Source organism: Eriocheir sinensis, chromosome 44, assembly GCF_024679095.1.
Source record: "Eriocheir sinensis breed Jianghai 21 chromosome 44, ASM2467909v1, whole genome shotgun sequence".
NCBI classification, from domain to species: domain Eukaryota; kingdom Metazoa; phylum Arthropoda; class Malacostraca; order Decapoda; family Varunidae; genus Eriocheir; species Eriocheir sinensis.
In genome coordinates this window covers 1,077,005-1,096,387 of record NC_066552.1, presented here as the reverse complement: position 1 = coordinate 1,096,387, position 19,383 = coordinate 1,077,005, and positions in this window count along the sequence as shown.

The following is a 19,383-nucleotide window of genomic DNA, read 5'->3' as shown; positions in this document are numbered from 1 at the left end:
ATCCCAACACCCATAGCTATAACTTGAGACCACGGGTTTAAATACTTCATTCCCACCACCTTCAGATCATGATGTTGCGTTTTCTGATCATCTTGTTGTCCCTCGGCTCCCTGCTTGCAACGACACCCATCCACCTGAAGCCTGGCGCCCTCACGGCACACATAGGAGAGGTCTTCCTCATAGAAGATGTGCTCCTCGTAAAATATCTATATACTTCCTTGACCAACACCACAGACAATCAGGATAGTCTCAGAAAAACTACTCGGCATGGCAGACGCCATACGGGCTACCAAGACTAGGGAATCAAAGGCACCTTCTAGTACCAACTCTCTGAATCTATTTCAACTACTGGAGGATAGGATTCTGTTCTTATGGGGAAAAGTTGATGAGGTAGACATGGATTATAGTTTTCACTCAGTTCACTCTCGGGTAAAGAGGGGGTTGCTTAACATCGTTGGGTCCGCCTCAAAGTTCCTCTTCGGTACGGCAACCGACGAGGACGTGCGCGATTTGCGGGACCACTACGCTCATGTACTTTCCTTTGCTGCCCGAAATCGCAGGGTGATCAACGCCAATTGTAGGAAACTTGCGCGATTGCATACTCACATTGAGGAGCTGCTAGAGCAAACAAATAAGATGGTAGAAGTTATCAACATAGTTGTCAAGCAGATCGACCAGGTGAATCAGTTTCTCCTCCTAGATCAGGCCTTGCATGTATTGGAAAACGTCATTAACTCCGTCGCAACGGCAAATCAGCAGGTCATTAGCAACATGGTGGATGCAGCGCACGGTAGAGTCACACCTGCCTTGTTCCCTCTACACGATTTGAGAACGACTGTCCAGATCGGGTATCAAAATTATTGCCTCACACCTTTATTCAACCCAGACGTGAGTCAATATTTTTACCCCTTGCTTGAGTCCAGCCTAACCCCCGATGCCATACTCATTCATGTTCCATTTCAGACGGCGGACGTGTTTGAGGCACACGAAATTGTCCCGTTCCCTTTTTCAGCTAAGGACAGTGTGTTAGCCCTGGACACGTCCCCGTCTCTTGTTCTAATCGCGAAGGATTTCGCTCTGTATTCAACGGGTAGCTACTCACTCTTGCAGTATTGCAAGGAGACGGTCTTCAGGCGATTCTATTGCTCTGCGTCTCTCTTTGCCTTCCTTCCAGTTCGGGGAGGGGTATGCGAGATCGCCCTCACCCGCGTGAACGCGTCTGACGCTCTTTCCCTGTGCCCTTACAAACAACTACCCCAACGCCTGTTTTCCATAAGAACTTTCAGGGTCTGCATTATTTCTATTTCCCTCAGTCCTTCTATGTATCAGTCATCTGCCCGGAGGGTACCACTTATCAACGGGTTACTGGTCACTATGCCATAGCGGAAGCATGCTATATCCGCTCCACTAACATAACAACGTATCCGTCCCGGATCCGTCTGGTCTTCACGGCCAGTATTTCCCATCGAGTGTTTCCTCTACGGTCTCTCGATAACATTCACTTCTCCAGCATCTCATATATGACTAATTCCCTTAATTCATTATCTTTCGCAAACAAAACAGAGTTTGCGGAAACCCTGGAGGAAACGCTGCCTGATTATTTGCATCTCCCCTACCTGTATCCTGGATTTTTTGTACCAATGTTTCTGATGTTCGTCAGTCTCGTCGTCATGTGCTGCCTTATTAGGAGAAACTCTGTCCTGCACGATTATTTGGTTGTGCAGACACGGCGACTGGATGCAGGGAGGCCACTGGCAAGGTAGTTTTTCCTTTTCTCAGACAAGTCAGGGGACAGAAACCTGGCATTCCCTGCTCCTGTACTGAACATTGTACTATGTTTCACTACTGTATGTACTGTATGTATGTATGTTTCGCTACTGTATTTTTTTTAGGAGCTAGATGAACGTTTCATTGTCTGTAACTATGCCAGTTGATAGCTACTTATACATGTGTCCTTATATTTGTCTTTTGAGAGATTTCTTATGATGCATGTCACACACGTTGTGTTTTACCTCTCACTATTTATTTTATTACTAAACAAATGTTCTTACATAGCCAGTGTTTTATTGTAATTGTATCATAAGCAGTCTGCTTAACAAGATCCCACTATGTATGTTAGGGGTAACTAGACTGCTAGTTGGATTTTTTTTTATATCGCGAGGTCGCGATCACTGGTAGGTGACCGAGCAGTGTTATAGTAGGATATCAATGTATTATTATTATTATTATTTAGTATCACCACGAATTAGGCATACAATTGTCAATGGAAAAAACCCACGACAGATAGATCACGCCACCTTATAGGAATGTCGTCCGTCAGTGTTTACCGTCTCAGTTTGTATACAAAGCATTTCATCGTGCGTGGAGGTCACCTTGACATACGTGACCAATTGTAACTTAATTATTTTCCAATCTGTAACTCGTCACTCCTTCACGAGAGTCCGACTGACACACAACGGCAGTCGCTCTCGCTCCGACGCTCCTTGTACGTACATATAGGCTAAGGATATATTCGCCTTAAGGAAGCTGAAGTCTTAATCAACGCCTTTAAACGCCCCCCGATACACCGTTACACTTGCGGAGGAGGAGGAGAGGAAAAGAAAGAAGAGGAAGCGAAAAAGGAGCTAGAAAGAAAGCAGAGAAAAGAAGGAAAGGAAGAATAAAATAATAAAATGTCTGTCTGTCTATCTGTGTGTGTGTGTGTGTGTGTGTGTGTGTGTGTGTGTGTGTGTGTGTGTGTGTGTGTGTGTGTGTGTGTTTACCTCTGTCTGTCTGTTTTTTTCTGTCTCTCTCTCTCTCTCTCTCTCTCTCTCTCTCTCTCTCTCTCTCTCTCTCTCTCTCTCTCTCTCTCTCTCTCTCTCTCTCTCTCTCTCTCTCTCTCTCTCTCTCATAAAAAAAGAATATAAATTAATCAGGAAGAAGGGAAAAATAATTCGTTTTGATGCCTGGAAGAAAGGGAGGAAAAAGAGGAGGAAAGTGAGGAAAAAGGAGGAGGAAAGTGAGTGAGGAAATGACGCTAGAGAAGTAGATGGAAAGATGGAGTGGAAAATGGTGACATCTTTGGAGTGGTGGTGGTGGTGGTTGAGAGAGAGAGTATCGAGAGAGAGAGAGAAGTTGTTTCAGAGTACCTCGTGGTTTAGGGACATCTGCGCCACCTGGTGAGACGATTTCGCACTCTTTATTGTTGTTGTTCTTCGCCACATTTTTCTCTCTCTATATTCCTTCTCCTTCTTTCAGTATTTCACTTTCTTTACACTTGATAGAGACACAGAAGAAGGAAAGAAAAGAAGATGAAATTGGTCTGAGAATGGATACGGACAGACTGACAGACGATAGAGACAGAGACAGATACAGAGAGAGAGAGAATAGAGTAATATACACGAGAGAGAGAAAAAATAGGTCAGAAACGAGAGGGATAAAAAGTGGATGACACAGAGAAGAGAGAGGAAGATAAAATTAGAAAGAAAAATGGAGAGAGGATTAGAGAGAGAGAGAGAGAGAGAGAGAGAGAGAGAGAGAGAGAGAGAGAGAGCGGAATGCAGAGAGAGAAAAGGATAAAGAGAGAGAAACAGAGAGAGAGAGAGAAACAAAGAGAAGATAAGAGGAAGAGAGGAAGAAGAAACTTTAAAACTCCTGATCACTGTGTTTATTTATCTGCGTGTAGTTATTTTCTCTCCTTTCTACCTTCCTCCTTATTTTCCCTTTTATTTATGTAACTATTTATTTATTCACCTTCTTCTTGCTAATCTCCTCTCAGTCTGTCTTTTGTTCTATCTCTTGTATCCCTTTTCTCACCTTTCTCCTTATCGTCCTCTTTATGAGTGAGTCTGTTTAATCCTCTTCTCTGCTTATCTCTTTTCAGTCAGCCTTTTTCCTTCCCTCACTGGCTATCTGCTCACCTCCCTATCTTCATCTTTAGCTATGTATCTATTTACTCCTCTTCTTGTTAATCTCCTCTGTCTTTTATCTTCTAACATCTTCTCTCGGTCCTTACACCTTCCTCCTTGTCCTCCTCTTTATTTCGGTGTCTATTTATATATTCATCCTCTTTCGTGCGATCTTCCTTGCCTCTTCCTTATTGCCTCGTCTTCCTCGGGCCAGAACAAAAACCAGAGCAACAGTCGCTTGAGCAAACACACACACGCACACGCACACACGCTCGCGCGTTCTCTGTATCCGTGTATCTCTCCTCACTCGCCTTCGCCTCGCCTTCCCGACTTCTCGGAAACCTGTGACGAGAAGCAAAGGTTCACTCGTGTTATTTACCTTCGCTGCGTCCCTCGACTCGTGTTGAAACTGAAGCAAGAACAACAAGAACAGAAACAATAACAAACAACAACACAACAATAAAGAGAATGAAAGAGGAAGTGTTTTAAAAAGGAACGTAGCGTATAAAATGACAAAGTGTATGAGTAACAACATTTCATTTGTGTTTATAGTTTACTTTTTTGTATATAGTTGTGTGCGTGTTTGCAGGAGCTTCTGATATGCTCATTGTGTGTGTGTGTGTGTGTGAAGAAGAGAGAGAGAGAGAGAGAGAGAGAGTGAGAGAGACGGAGATTAAGTCACACAGACACACACACAGACACACACACACACACACACACAGAGGACACCAGACAGATAGCTCAGTCAGAGAAAGACAGACTGCTAGACTTCACTGCCTGACAGATGGACAGTTGGAGCCCCACAGGCCAGACAGACAGAGTCAGACAAGACAGAACAGACAGACAGAGACGACTATAAGAGCCTTGTCGGAAGGGTACTTGCCGGCGACGACAGACAGCTCATAATCAGGGCGTGGTGAAGACACACACACACACACACACACACACACACACACACACACACACATAAACACCTGGCGTGGACACACACACACACACACACATACACACACACACACACACTCCCTCCCTCCAACACCGTCATGTTATTTTCCTAACAGACAGACAGACAGAAAGACACACAAACCTTTATATATAATTTTTGAGGAACAGACATAAATGTTTGACAGACAATAAAAGAAATGGCGGGATAGAATAAACACGTGATAAATCATTGACAGGAAGGAAACAGACACTCCGGCGTGACAGTGTGATTGTTTAAAGTACAGGACAGGTGAAGGCTGGTAGAAACAACACAGACCACTTCTACTAATCGTACATCACAACAGCTTGCACGCAAAACAAACAATAAAGAAAACACGGATTTAAAAAAATGTAAGGTAAAGAGCAGGTAGCAACAGGTAGACATAAGACAGACGATTAATGATCACTAATACCTGTCAGTCACCTCAACAGCACAGACAGACAAAACATTCAAAACTAACAACAAACAAAACAACAGAAAACAGGTAAATAAAGACAAATGCGAGGAGTTGAAGCTCAGACAGAAGAAAATGGGCTAGAAAAAAGCCACTTGTCCGATCTCAGCTCATTACCTCTTAATAATAACAGTAATCTAGACGCCGCATAACCACGAGTCTTGCAGTGACAGAAAAAGGTTACAGTGCCGGTATATCCACTGGAGGCACTGTCCAGACCCAGACAGAGGGCACTGCAGAGGCGCAGAGGCACAGACGCCGAGGGCCCAGAGGCTGAGGCGAGGCAGAGAGCCGAGGTGAAACACTCTCTGCACCACGTCCAGCCAGACACTGAGACTGAGACTGCCACTGCCTGGCTGGCCCACTGAGCTCACACGCCCTCCTCCCTCATCCGTCCTCCTCCTCCCACATCCCTCCCCTCTTCCTCTTCTTCGTTTTCCTGCATATGTTTTTGTGGGTGTGGGAGAGAGGGGGAAACAGAAACATTGACATTTTATCATCCCTTTATACAATTATGTATTTACAATAAGTAGTGAGCCCATTTAAGGCTGGGAACTTTTTGGGCCAGATTTAATCAATAGTGGAATATATATATATATATATATATATATATATATATATATATATATATATATATATATATATATATATATATATATATATATATATATATATATATATATATATATAAAAGAGTAATGAAAAAAAATTATATATATATATATATATATATATATATATATATATATATATATATATATATATATATATATATATAGATCCTAACATACATATATATATATATATATATATATATATATATATATATATATATATATATATATATATATATATATATATATATATATATATATAAAGAATATATGATAAGATAATAATGATAATAATAATAATAATAATAATAATAATAATAATAATAATAATAATAATAATAATAATAATAATAATAATAATAATAATAATAGAATAGGAGGATATAGAATAAGAATAATAATTAACATTGTGATAATTATAAATAGTAGTGTCAATAATAATTAAAGTGATAATATTAACACTATCATTAGTAAAAATTGTGAGATTTATAAAAATAATATGGTAGTACTGTAAATGATAATGTAAGTAATATTATTAATACAATAATAATAGTATAAGGTAATAATTGATTAAGCTGAGGACACACTCTGACAGATGATACATGGACTTAATAATTATAATTGAGAAGAATATGTTTTTTAAATTGTTTTTAATAATTATAATTGAGAAGAATACGTTTTTTTAAATTGTTTTTTTAAAGGAGTGTATTGAATTTAGAGCTTTAATATTATTAGAGAGAGAGAGAAAAGTGAGAGAGAGAGAGAAGACACAGATACATGTAAATACCAATTTGAGCTTATTTATGTCAAAAGAGAAGAATTTGTTTCTTTAAAGATGGTTGTATTAAGACAAGTAGTCACTGTTTGTAATAATTCTTATTATTTTCTTTTGAAGTCTAAACAGAGGTAACAGGTGTGTGTAGGTGTTGCACCAGATAGGCGTACAGTAATACAGGTGTGGTAAGATATGTGCGTTATATAACATTTTCAAAACATCAATGGGCATTAATTCTTTAATTTGATATAACAGAGATACTAGCCTGGATAATTTAAGGATTTGGTTTGTTACGTGATACTTAAGGTCATGGTATCATCATACGTTATTCCTAATAATGTATGTTTATTAGTTCTCTTATAATGTCATGGGAAAAGATAGGGACGGAAGCATTGATGGTGACTTATTAGTAAATAGCATATAAAATGTTTTGTTTAAGTTTACTGTTAATCTATTACTCAGACACCATTTATGAAATATTTGTAGGTCAGTGTTTGCTGTATGTATCATGTCAGTAGGATTTTCACCAGTAATATTTAAGGTTGAGTCATCTGCGAAAAGGATTGTTTTAAGGTTTGTAAATATGTAAGTAATATCATTGATATATAAGCGAAACAGGATTAGACCTAAGACACTGCCCTATGGAACACCGTATTACATAGGTAGAAATGCAGATAGGCAAGTGTGGAATTTGGATGATTGAGTTCTGTGGGATAAGTAATCCACCAGTCATAATAATACCTCTAATTCCATAATACAACTTAAGTAATGATATATCGTGTCTGACTGTATCAAAAGCTTTGGTGAAGTCAACAAGATGCTTAATAATGACTGTTTATTATCTAAAGTGTTATAGATTTCTTCTGAATAAGTTCTTAAGGCGTCGAAAGTGTTTAGACCACGACGAAAACCAAACTGACTTGGATTATGTATGTTTTTAGTTTCAAGAAAATTTATGAGGATTTTTTTACTTTTTCAAAGATCTTAGTCAAAAAACATTTAGTAAGGATATTGGTCCTTAATTCCTACAGTTGCATGTTTTATTTTTTACCATTATTGATAGAATTATTAAAGAGTATGGACAAGGGTATTGCAAGTTGTTTTTGCTGGTTTTTAATACAGATACTGGAATTCCATGCACATTGCACTTTTTGTTTTAAGGGAATTAATTGTAATTACATATTATAATTATAGGAATTGTCATTGAATGAGGAAAGTCACCTTGAAGTAAGCTGAGAGGGTCTGTGGTGGATGGTGGTAGACTGTGATCCAGTTTAGGTGCAACATTTGTGTAAAATTCATTAAAAGCTTGTGCAGTTTGTAAAGGTTCAGAGAGTTTTTTACCATTACAGATTATGTTATTTGTGGAACTCTTCTTATGGTCATGATTAGAAAGTTGGTGGATTGTTCGCCATGTTTTACAGGTGTTATTTTTAAAAATAGTGAATTGAGCCATAGAGTAAGATTTTTTAGCTTGTCTTATAGTATTATTTAGGATGTTACGGTATTGTGTATTGAGCCTCAGTGACATTTTTGTCCTTAAATAGATAATTTTTGTCCTTATAGAGTTTAGTACTGCCTCTGATATCCTGGGATTGTTTAATCTTATTTCAGTTATTAATTTAGACTTAAGTGGAAAACAATCACTAAAAGCTTTTTTAATATTGTCTAAGAAAATGTTACAGTTGTCATTGACATTGTGTTCATTAAGGAGAGCTGGACAGGTGAATGAAGGCAGGTGTTTGTTTGTATGTAGGTGTGCATATGAGTTACCTTCCATTAGTTCACACACACACACATACACACACACACATACGTTCCTTCGTAACCTCACCTTCCCTCCCTTCCCTTCCCACATCAACAATATTACCTCTCCCTTTTTCCCCTCTCTTCATCCCCTTTTCTTCCCCTTTCTTCCTCCTTCGGTTTCTCTTTCCCCCCTCTCCTTTTCCACCCCTGTTCACTTTTTTTTTATTATTCCTGTTCTCCATTATCTTTCCCTTTCTCCTCTTTATTTTATTTTCCTCTTCCCCACAATTCCCCTCTTTCTTCTCTTAGCTTATCATATTCTTATTCCCCCTTGTTTCCTATCCCTTCAACTCTTCCTCTCCTTCCCCTTTCCCTCTTTCCACTCGCTTCCTCTCTTTCCCCCCCTTCCTCTTTTCCATCAATTCCCTTCTTTTCAAACTACATTACCTCACCTTTCTTCTCCTTCCCTCTACCCTCCCATCCCCATCCTTTCCTTTACTCTAGTATTTATCCCCTTTCCCTCTTCTCCCCTTTCTTTACCTACCTTTCTGTCCCCTGTCTTTCCCCTTTTCGTTTCAATCCCTTCTTCCTGCCTTCCTCTTCTTCCCACACTAAGTCTCCTTCTTCGCCATTTTCTTTCCCCTCAGCATCCCCGTCCCCTTACCGATCCCTCATTTCTTCCCTTGACTTGGCTCCTCCTCCTCCTCCTCAGGGAACTAGACGTCCCTGCCCTACATAGTCTCAGGTCACCCTTGGACAAGGTGTAATACCTGATCTGTCTCCCGTGCCAGGGTCACGGTGAAGCCTCTGAGCAGCAGCAGTGGTGGATTGGACTGCAGACAGAGGATCTCTGTATGAGACAATGGCTGGAGTTCCAGGGTCCTAGTCAGCTGGACCGTGCCACTTTATTTAGGTTGTAGAGGAGTGTGGCGACCTCTAAAAAAGTCTGACTGGGAAACCAGTTGTCAGTGTGAGCTCCCGTCCCTCCCCTCTATCAACGGTACTCCATCACTATTCTGCATAACAGCTGGTTCTTGTTTTCTCGTGAAAGAGATGTCTTCCGTGGGCCATTTGAGGTTGACTCCCGGCTTCTAGGAGGAGTTTGACTGGGGTTTTCTTATACTCAGGAATATTTCAACTTTTTGGTCTCTCAGGAAGGGCGTCTGATACTTTCTAGATTTGGTGGAAACACCTGGTGACAGGTGCCACTGAGCCTCGAAAGGGTCGCAGAGTTTGGTTAGACGTTTCGGAAAGTGGGAACGAATTGCTGGTTCCTCCTCCTTGCCAGCTCTGCTCTGAGTGACTACGCCCTGTTCTATGGGACACAACTTCGAGGACAATAGCTGAAAAGCGCCGGGTTGGGAAAGTCTCTCTCGTGACCGAGGCTCAGGACAAGATTAGTCTTTGAGGCGTTTTCAAGACCCTGTGGGAGCGAACCCCAGTGTTGGAGGCATCTAACACAGCAGTATCTAGTTTCCATGCACAATTTTTATTCAATTCAATTTATGGTCACACTTTAAGTTATTTCTCCTTTTAATACTCTGCCCAAACTTTCCCTTAAATTTTCTAACAATGCCTTCGCACCTTAAGTGTGACATTTGCAGCTCAGTACTTCCAGCTGAGTAGAACTTGCCGCCTCTGCGTTCAAAGATTACAACTTCAGAAGGCTGTGACTGAAGTGAAAGTCAAACATAATGATCTTGAAAACTCAAAAGCCCTCTGAATTTGTTGCAAATAATGTGGCAGTGACTCCCATCGATGGTGGAGGCCCTCCACCAGAGACTGTGCCCTCTCCAGACGATCTCCTGCTTCACGAGAGAGGATGTGTACCTGCCTCGTTGACTCCCAGCCTGCCTCTGAGACTAACCCCAGCCTGTCTGTGCCCCCAGACTGCCTCACAGGCTAACCCCAAGCCTACCCTTTCCCCAGCCTGCCTCACAGCCCTGACCCCCTGCTTCACAGGCCTTCACACCTCTCTTCCAGCCTGCCCCACTTAACTCTTCCTGTTTTGTTCAACCAATTTCCTTCAATAGGTTCCCTCCATGGTGCGTGGTTCTGTGGTCGGTCATCTACTGCTATCCAGGTGCCAGACTGGACGACATCACCGCAGCGTGCGATGATGTCGAGAAATCGACCGAAACACCTCATTGTCATTCACGCGGGGACAAATGACGTAAAGACGTATAAACGAAAAACGGATGCCAGTAACATCATAATCTCAGGAATCCTCCCGATGGTCGGTGCCGAATCTAGCTTTTACAGTAAGGCCTTCAGCACAAACAACAGACTTCAGTCCCTTTGCTCACAAGAAAACGTCCAGTTCGCTAACTTGTGGAACAGTTTTTACTACGATTCAGACTTGTTCCTTGCTGATGGCATCCACTTAAACCCTGTTGGAGCAGCCCGTTTCGGGAGGCTGCTCTGTGACCAAGTGGCTCTTCGAAAGCCAAAAAACGCGGAGGCGAGAACACCAGCAGCTCCACCGTAAGGGTGCACTCAACCCGTGAAACCCCCGACCCGAATCACATTAAAGCTTGCTATATAAACGCTCGTAGCCTACGTAACAAATTTGAGGACTCAGAATCCTCGCAGCTACAAATCAATATCACATCATCAGTCACAGAATTTTGGATAGACACTTCAAATAGAGATTTCATTGCGGAATATAGATTACCGGGTTATACCATCTTTAGTCATGAAAGAGAGAACAGACAGGGTGGAGGCGCTATCTTTTATATCCACAACTCTCTCCATCCAGTATCCGTGAAAACAGATATTATAACCAATTTTGACACGATCTTCATTGAAATTAAAAATAAATCTCGTAAAATAGTAATTGGACTTATCTACAGACCGCCAAGGCAGACTCTTGATATCGACCACGCATTAAGTGAATTATTATTAGAAACAAGTAGCAGTTGCGAGGCAGTAATTGTTGGGGACTTTAACTTGCCAGTGAAAAGATGGGGTGAACCGTTGAACTGTCATACAGGGCTCGACCTGTACACAAATTTACTAGAAAGTGATTTACATCAACACGTTCAAGAACCGACTCGGGAAAATAATATACTTGACCTTATCTTTTCAACGACAGCTGATCTAGTTAACGAAGTAAATGTTGGTCCAATTTTTAGTTCTAGCGATCACCGAACAATCACATTCAGCATCAATATGAAAGAAAGTAAAGTAACTCCTAGTAAAGAAAAGGTGCCTGATTATCAGAGAGCGAATTTCGTAAGACTCCGATCAATTCTAAATAATTCTGACTGGACTGAAATCACGGCGGAAACAGATATTGATAAATCTTGGGGGGCCTTCACCACAATATTGAACAATGCCATAAGCATATGCGTACCCTATCGTAACAGACGTTCAGCTTCTAAGAAGAAACCCAAATGGTGGAATAACGAAATTCAAAATAGCCTATCTCTTAAAAAACGCGTATACAGTAGATACATATCAACTCAGAGCGAGGCTGACAAACTAGAGTTGGACAGAATTCGCCGCGAAACCAAGAAATTAATAAAACGAAGCAAGAAAAATCTTGAAGAATATATAGCGGAAACAAGTAAATCTAATCCTAAAGAATTTTTAGCTATGTAAATAATAAAAAGTCACTCACTTGTGGTATCGGACCGCTTGCTAATGATAATGGTAACCACACGAACGATGAAAATGAAATGGCTACAATCCTAAATAACTTTTTCGCATCCGTATTTACCGACGAAGATTGTTTATCACCTCAACCGCCGGAGGTTAGAAGGACCGAAAAGATGTTAAATGGCGTGCTCATCGTAGAAAGTGACATTTTACGCACAATTGAAAAGATTAAAGTAAGCAAAGCTCCTGGTCCAGACAAAATTACCCCTAGGGTCTTAAAAGAAATCAAACATCAAATTTGTAAACCGCTCTCCATCATATTCAATAAATCTTTAACAGCTGGAAAAGTTCCGTCGGATTGGAAACTTGCAAATGTCACCAATTTTCAAAAAGGGGGACAAGTCTCATCCAGGAAACTATCGACCAATTAGCCTGACATCGATTGTTTGTAAGTTAATGGAGACTATCATTCGCGACAATATGGTGAAATTCTTCGAAGAAAATAATATAATAAATAATTCGCAACATGGCTTCCGTAGAAAACGTTCGTGTTTGACTAACTTACTTGATTTTTTTCATTATATTTTTGAGGTGTTCGATGAAAAGCAGATCAGTAGATATCATATATCTGGATTTTCAAAAGGCATTTGATAAGGTCCCCACCAACGATTGCCTCAGCAAACTATTGGCGCACGGTATCTCGGTAACATTCACAATTGGTGAAGCGCGGACTGGCTCTCTGAGCGGAAACAGAGTAGTTCTAAACGGTGTTACATCTAACTGGCTCGATGTCAAAAGTGGCGTACCTCAAGGATCAGTGCTTGGCCCCATGCTCTTACATAAGAACATAAGAACATAAGAACGCAGGAGTCTGCAAGAGGCCGGTAGGCCTGTACGAGGCAGCTCCTTTGACCCTAAGCTCCCGTGTATCTAACCCCACCTAATATCGCTGTCCATGAATTTATCTAGTCTATTTTTGAATGTGACAATTGTATTGGCACTCACCACATGACTGCTAAGCCTATTCCACTCATCCACCACCCTGTTAGTAAACCAATTTTTGCCTATGTCCCTGTTGAATCTGAATTTATCCAGTTTAAACCCGTTACTTCGTGTCCTACCGGTTCTCTTTACCAACAAGACCTTATGAATGACTCTTATTAAAGCCCTTCATCCATTTATAAACCTCGATCATGTCTCCACGCACCCTTCGCCTTTCTAGAGAATGCAAGTTTAACTGTTTGAGTCTTTCCTCGTATGGCAAGTTTCTCAACCCCTGAATCATCTTAGTCATCCTCCTCTGCACCGATTCTAACATTTTGATATCCATTCTATAGTAAGGTGACCAGAACTGAACCGCATAGTCAAGATGAGGTCTAACTAATGCTAAATATAGTTTGAGAAAGACTTCGGGGCTTCTGTTGCTTACGCTCCTTGAAATAAATCCCAGTACCCTATTAGCTCGATTTCTAGCTTGAATGCATTGTGCCCTTGGACGGAGATCAGAGCTCACTAAGACCCCTAAATCCCTCTCGCACCCAGACCTACTTATGAGAGTGTAATTTATGTTAATGATATCGATGATGGGCTCACTTGCAAAGTATCAAAATTTGCTGATGACACAAAAATTGCTAGTAAAGTAACTGCGACACTCGACGAAGAAGCTTTACAATCAGATCTAGATCGACTTGCACGTTGGGCCAATCAATGGCAAATGAAATTTAACGTTGACAAATGTAAAGTGTTGCACATCGGAAAAAATAACAATCGCGTTCGGTACGTAATGAATGGCCAACAACTTTCTGCAGTAAGTAAAGAAAAGGATCTTGGAATCACTATATCAAGCGATTTAAAGCCCGGTCAGCATTGTTCAGAGGTAGTTAAAACTGTAAACAAATTGGTCGGCTTCATCGGACGAGTCTTTAATAATAAATCGGAAAAAGTAATATTAAAACTATAATTCGTTGGTTCGACCCCGTCTAGAGTACTGTGTACAGTTTTGGTCTCCCTACTACAGAAAAGACATAGAAAAGTTGGAACGGGTTCAACGAAGAGTAACAAAGATGATTCCTAGGTTGAGAAATTTGTCATATGAACAAAGGCTTAAAGAAGTAAATTTATTCAGCCTATCAAAACGAAGAATGCGAGGCGATCTAATAGAAGTGTTTCAAATGTTTAAAGGATTCAGTGATATTAATGCGGAAGATTACTTTACAATTGATCGATCAAATAGAACAAGAAGAAATCACAATTTGAAGATAAGTGGTAAAAGATTCTCGTCGCACGAAGCTAAACACTTCTTCAATCGAGTTGTTAATGTTTGGAACTCTCTACCCTGTGATGTCGTTGATAGTACAACAGTTACGGCCTTCAAGAATAGATTAGACAAGTGTTTTGAATCCAACCAGCAACTAAGATATTACTCATTGTCGTAATAACGTTAAGTTCTTTCGAATACTGGCGTCCTTGTCCGCTTTTATCGCCCGCTTAGTGGTAGCAGTAATGGTAGTTCTTTCCTTTTTCCTACATAAATTCCATGCAGTTTTTCCATGCTGCATGGTTCTTTTTTTCCTTTCCTGCCAGCTTTGGCTGGAGGGATGGGGGGGTGGGGAGGAGCCTTCGCCTTTGCTGTCCTTCATCTTCCACCTTTGATTAGATAGTTAGTGTAGCTTGTCACAAACAACCTTGTAAGGACCAGCAGGTCTGCTGTTGTTTGTTCTTCCTTTGTGTGTGTTCCTTTGTGTTTACACTTCAAAGGAGAGAGAGAGAGAGAGAGAGAGAGAGAGAGAGAGAGAGAGAGAGAGAGAGAGAGAGAGAGAGAGAGAGAGAGATCTCTCTCTCTCTCTCTCTCTCTCTCTCTCTCTCTCTCATCATCTTTGTACTTTCTCATTTTTCATCCATCTTATTCCCACCATTTCCTCCTCTATAAATCCTCTTGACGATGAAGGGAAGAGGAGGAGGAAGAGGAGGAGGAGGAGGAGGAGGAGGAAACGTCCAAATATCTCAACGTGTGTGTATGTGTGTGTGTGTGTGTGTGTGTGTGTGTGTGTGTGTGTGTGTGTGTGTGTGTATGCAGGTAACCAATTAATCGAGCAGACAGGTAAATGGGGCAGGTGTTTGTGTGACGAGACCTTGGTGAGATGTGTCAATATGTGCCCTTCAATCTGCCCTTCCCTTCCATTCCATTCCATTCCCTTCCTTTCCCTTGTCTTGCTTTCCCTTCCCTTGCTTTGCCTTCCTTTCTCTTCTCTTTCCTTGCCTTCCCTTCCCTTTCCTTCAGTTTCCTTCTCCTTCCCTCCCTTCCCTTCATTTCCCTTCCCTTCCCTTCCCTTCCCTTCCCTCCCCTTGCCTTGCCTTCCTTTCTCTTCTCTTTCCTTGCCTTCCCTTCCCTTTCCTTCACTTTCCTTCTCCTTCCCTCCCTTCCCTTCCTTTCCCTTCCCTTCCCTTCCCTTCCCTTGTCTTGCTGTCCCTTCCCTTGCATTGCCTTCCTTTCTCTTCTTTTTTCTTGCCTTCCTTCCCTCCCCTTCCCTTCCCTTACCTTGCTTTCCATTCTCTTCTCTTTCCCTCCTTTCTCTTCCCTTCCCTTCCCTTCCCTTCCCTTCCCTTGTCTTGCTTTCCCTTCCCTTGCTTTGCTTTCCATTCTCTTCTCTTTCCTCGCCTACCCTTTCCTTTCCTTCAGTTTCCTTCTCCTTTCCTTCCCTTCCCTTCCCTTCCTTCCCTTCCCTCCCCTTCCCTTCCCTTCCTTTCTCTTCTCTTTCCTTGCCTTCCCTTCCCTTCCACCATTTCATTACATCTTCTCCTTCTTCCCTTTCATATCCTTCCCTTAAGTGACGTAAAGCGAGGTCAACTCAGGTCAGGTAAGGTCAGATCAGGTGAAGAGGAGCCTCTCAAATATATATAGTGAGGTAAACTCCCTTTTTAATACAACCTTAGCTTATGGACTCAATACATCACGATGGAAGAGTTATGAAGGAGGGGGAGAAAGTGCAAATGGAAGAGAGAGAGAGAGAGAGAGAGAGAGAGAGAGAGAGAGAGAGAGAGAGAGAGAGAGAGAGAGAGATAACAAACTCAAGGAGGAAAATGTGTGAGAAAAGAGAGAAAGAAAAGGAAGAGAAGGAAAGAAGAGAGAGAAAGTGGAAGAAGAGAAAGAAAGAAAAAGAAAGGAAAAGAAAAGAAAAGAAAAGAAAAGAAAAAAGTAAAGAAAAAAGAGACAATAAAAAGAAAAGAAAGAGAGAAGGAAAAGGAAAAAGAGAAAGTGAAGGAAGAAAAAAAGAAGAAAATAAAAGATAACAAGAAAGAGAGAGAGAAAGGAAGACAGAACCAATAAACAATAACTAAGAGAGAGAGAGAGAGAGAGAGAGAGAGAGAGAGAGAGAGAGAGAGAGAGAGAGAGAGAGAGAGAGAGAGAGAGTATTCACATAGTTTTCATTTAAATTTCTATACTTTCCTTCTACTTTTCTTTACTTTTTCTTCATTTTTTATTTCCCATCTTTTTTATTATTTCAGTTTTTGTTTCTTATTTTTTCAACTGTTTTTCCATTTTCTTTTTTCTTAGATTAATGGATTTTCTTCTTCTTCCTCTTTCTTCTTCTCGTCTTCTACTCCTTCGTTTCCTTCCTTCCTTCCTTCTTTCCTTCCTTCCTTTTTTCTGCCTGTCTCAATCTTCCATCAGGACAGACAGCGAAATATATAGATAGACAAATATAGGTAGATAGATAGAGAGATAGATAGACAGAGAGGGAGAGAATGAAACAGAGACAGACACACAAACAGACATACGGACATTGACAGACAGCATAGGCCAAGTCTGCAGCGGCCGTCACCAAATATTGATAGACATAACCATTTTTCCTTCCTCTATCTTACCTGGAAACCAATTTAGGGAGGCTGGTTTACCTGGGCGCGGGGAGACGAGGGGACAGACAGGTGGCAGGAGGGAAAGTAGTTCAGAAAATACCTGTAGAGCTTACCTTTAAATTGCCAGGTAGGGAGATAGATAGATAGATAGATAGAGATAGAAAAAAATGAAAGAGGAAAGGAAGAAAGAGAAGAAAGGAAAGTGAAAGAAGAGAAAGCAAATAAAAGAGAAAAAGTTAAAGATCAAGAATGGAAAAGAGAGAAAGAAAGGGAATGAAAAGAGAGTAAAAGAAGAGAAAGAAAGAGAGAGAGAGAGAGAGAGAGAGAGAGAGAGAGAGAGAGAACGGCCACATGCAGTGGAGACAAAGCCTCGCTCCTGGCTGAACTATTCGCCAAGAAAATGAAGGTTGGTGACCCAGGACGACCCGCACCTGTGCTGCCACAGGAAACCGACCGTGTTGTCTCCTCTGTGTCGGTGACGGCAGGGCAGGTTGAGCGGCTGCTCAGCGCGCTGGACGCAGGTAAAGCCGTTGGCCCGGATGACATAAGCCCACGCCTCCTCAAGACTTGTGCCAAGGAGCTCTCAGGTCCTCTCTCCGCCGTCTTCACGTCTTGCCTGAGGGAGTGCAAGTGGCCTTCACTATGGAAGGAGGCGCGTGTGGTTCCGGTCCACAAGAAAAATTCGAGGTCCGAGCCCAGCAACTACAGGCCCATCTCCTTGCTTTCTGTGGTGGGCAAGGTGCTGGAGCGTGTGGTGGCTGCAGTCATCTGTCAGCATCTGAGTGAGAGCCATCTCCTCTCAGATAGACAGTTTGGCTTCAGGCCTGGCCGGTCCACCGCGGACCTCCTCCTCCTCCTCTCCAAGGATTGGCAAGACGCTCTGGATGAAGGCCTGGACACACTCGTGGTAGACCTGGATATTGCTGGAGCCTTTGACAAGGTTTGGCACGCGGGGCTCATTGAGAAGCTTCGCGCCAAAGGTGTCCAGGGTGCCCTACTGATGCTGCTCAAGAATTACCTCCAGGGGAGGACCCTTCAGGTGGTGATCAACGGGCAGTCATCAAGGCCTTCACCAGTGCATGCCTCAGTTCCACAGGGTTCCGTGCTTGGCCCAATCCTGTGGAACATATATATCGACGATCTCCCCCGGCAGCTATAGGCAGTGTCAGCCTACGCCGATGACTGCACACTCTCCCGCTCCTACTGCCGCCCCGACAGCCAGCGCGCCGTCGAGGAGATCAACAGGCAGCTCAGCCTGGTGAAGCACTGGGGAGAGGAGTGGCAGGTCACCCTCGCCCCGGAGAAGACGCAGGCCATGGTCATCTCACGGTCCCCAGACGCCTCTCGAGCAGTCTCAGGCCAGCTGCGTCTTGGAGGCAAGAGTCTGCCCCTCCAGGACCACATCAAGGTCCTGGGAGTGACTGTGGACCAAAGCCTGCGCTTCGACCTCCACGTCCGAGCTGTTGCCCGCCAGGCCTCCCTGCGAGTCTCTGCCCTGCGAAGAGTAGCGGGATCCCTCGACCCACGGGGCATCCTCACTCTCTTCAAGGCACAGATACGACCGTATCTGGAGTACGGTGCCCTGTGCTGGATGGCGAGTGCTGCCACCCACATGCAGAGGCTCGACGCAGTGCAGCGACGAGCACTGCGTCTGGTGGAGGCCAGCGAGCACCTGGAGGAGTCGTCTGCCACTGTGACATCGCTGGAGCACCGCCGTGATGTCTCAGCACTGGTGGTGTGTCACAAAGCCCAGGTGCAGGGGGTTCCCCACCTCAGCAGCTTGAGGCTCCCCCCACGCGCTGCTCAGAGGTTCACCCGGATTACACTCTCCGGTGACCAGCTCGTGGAGGTGCCTCGATCACACTCCAGGCAGCACCAGCGCACATATACAGCCAGGACCACACGCCTGTGGAACATGTTCACGGCAGCCACTCCCCAAGTGGAGAACATGAACACGCAGCAGGTGAAGCTGGCTGCTCACAGGTGGCGTGAGGGACACCCAAGTGCGCTAGTGCTATAAACTATAAATATGAAGTGACACACTGACATTATTCCATATTGTTTTTACATGTTTTTCTTTATTTTTTTTCGTATTTTGTATTGGTATGCTTGTATGTTTCAACATTCGACAATTCAATTTGTCCCATACACAGGCTCTTAGAATAACTATACCGAAAAAGTGTAGTTTTGAGCCTCCTTTTTTTGTAAAAATTTGTTTAAATAAAAGAGAGAGAGAGAGAGAGAGAGAGAGAGAGAGAGAGAGAGAGAGAGAGCTGTCCTGAAGACCACCTATCAACCCGGACTCTAGATTCTTCCCCTAAAGTAAGAATCAAAGAGATGAGAAAAAGACGAAGAAAAAGAGAAAACGAAATAAACGAACAAATACGAGAAGAACGGAACTTAGAAACAACAACAACAACAACAACAATTAAAAAAGCTAGATAGATGTTGCGGACGAGAAC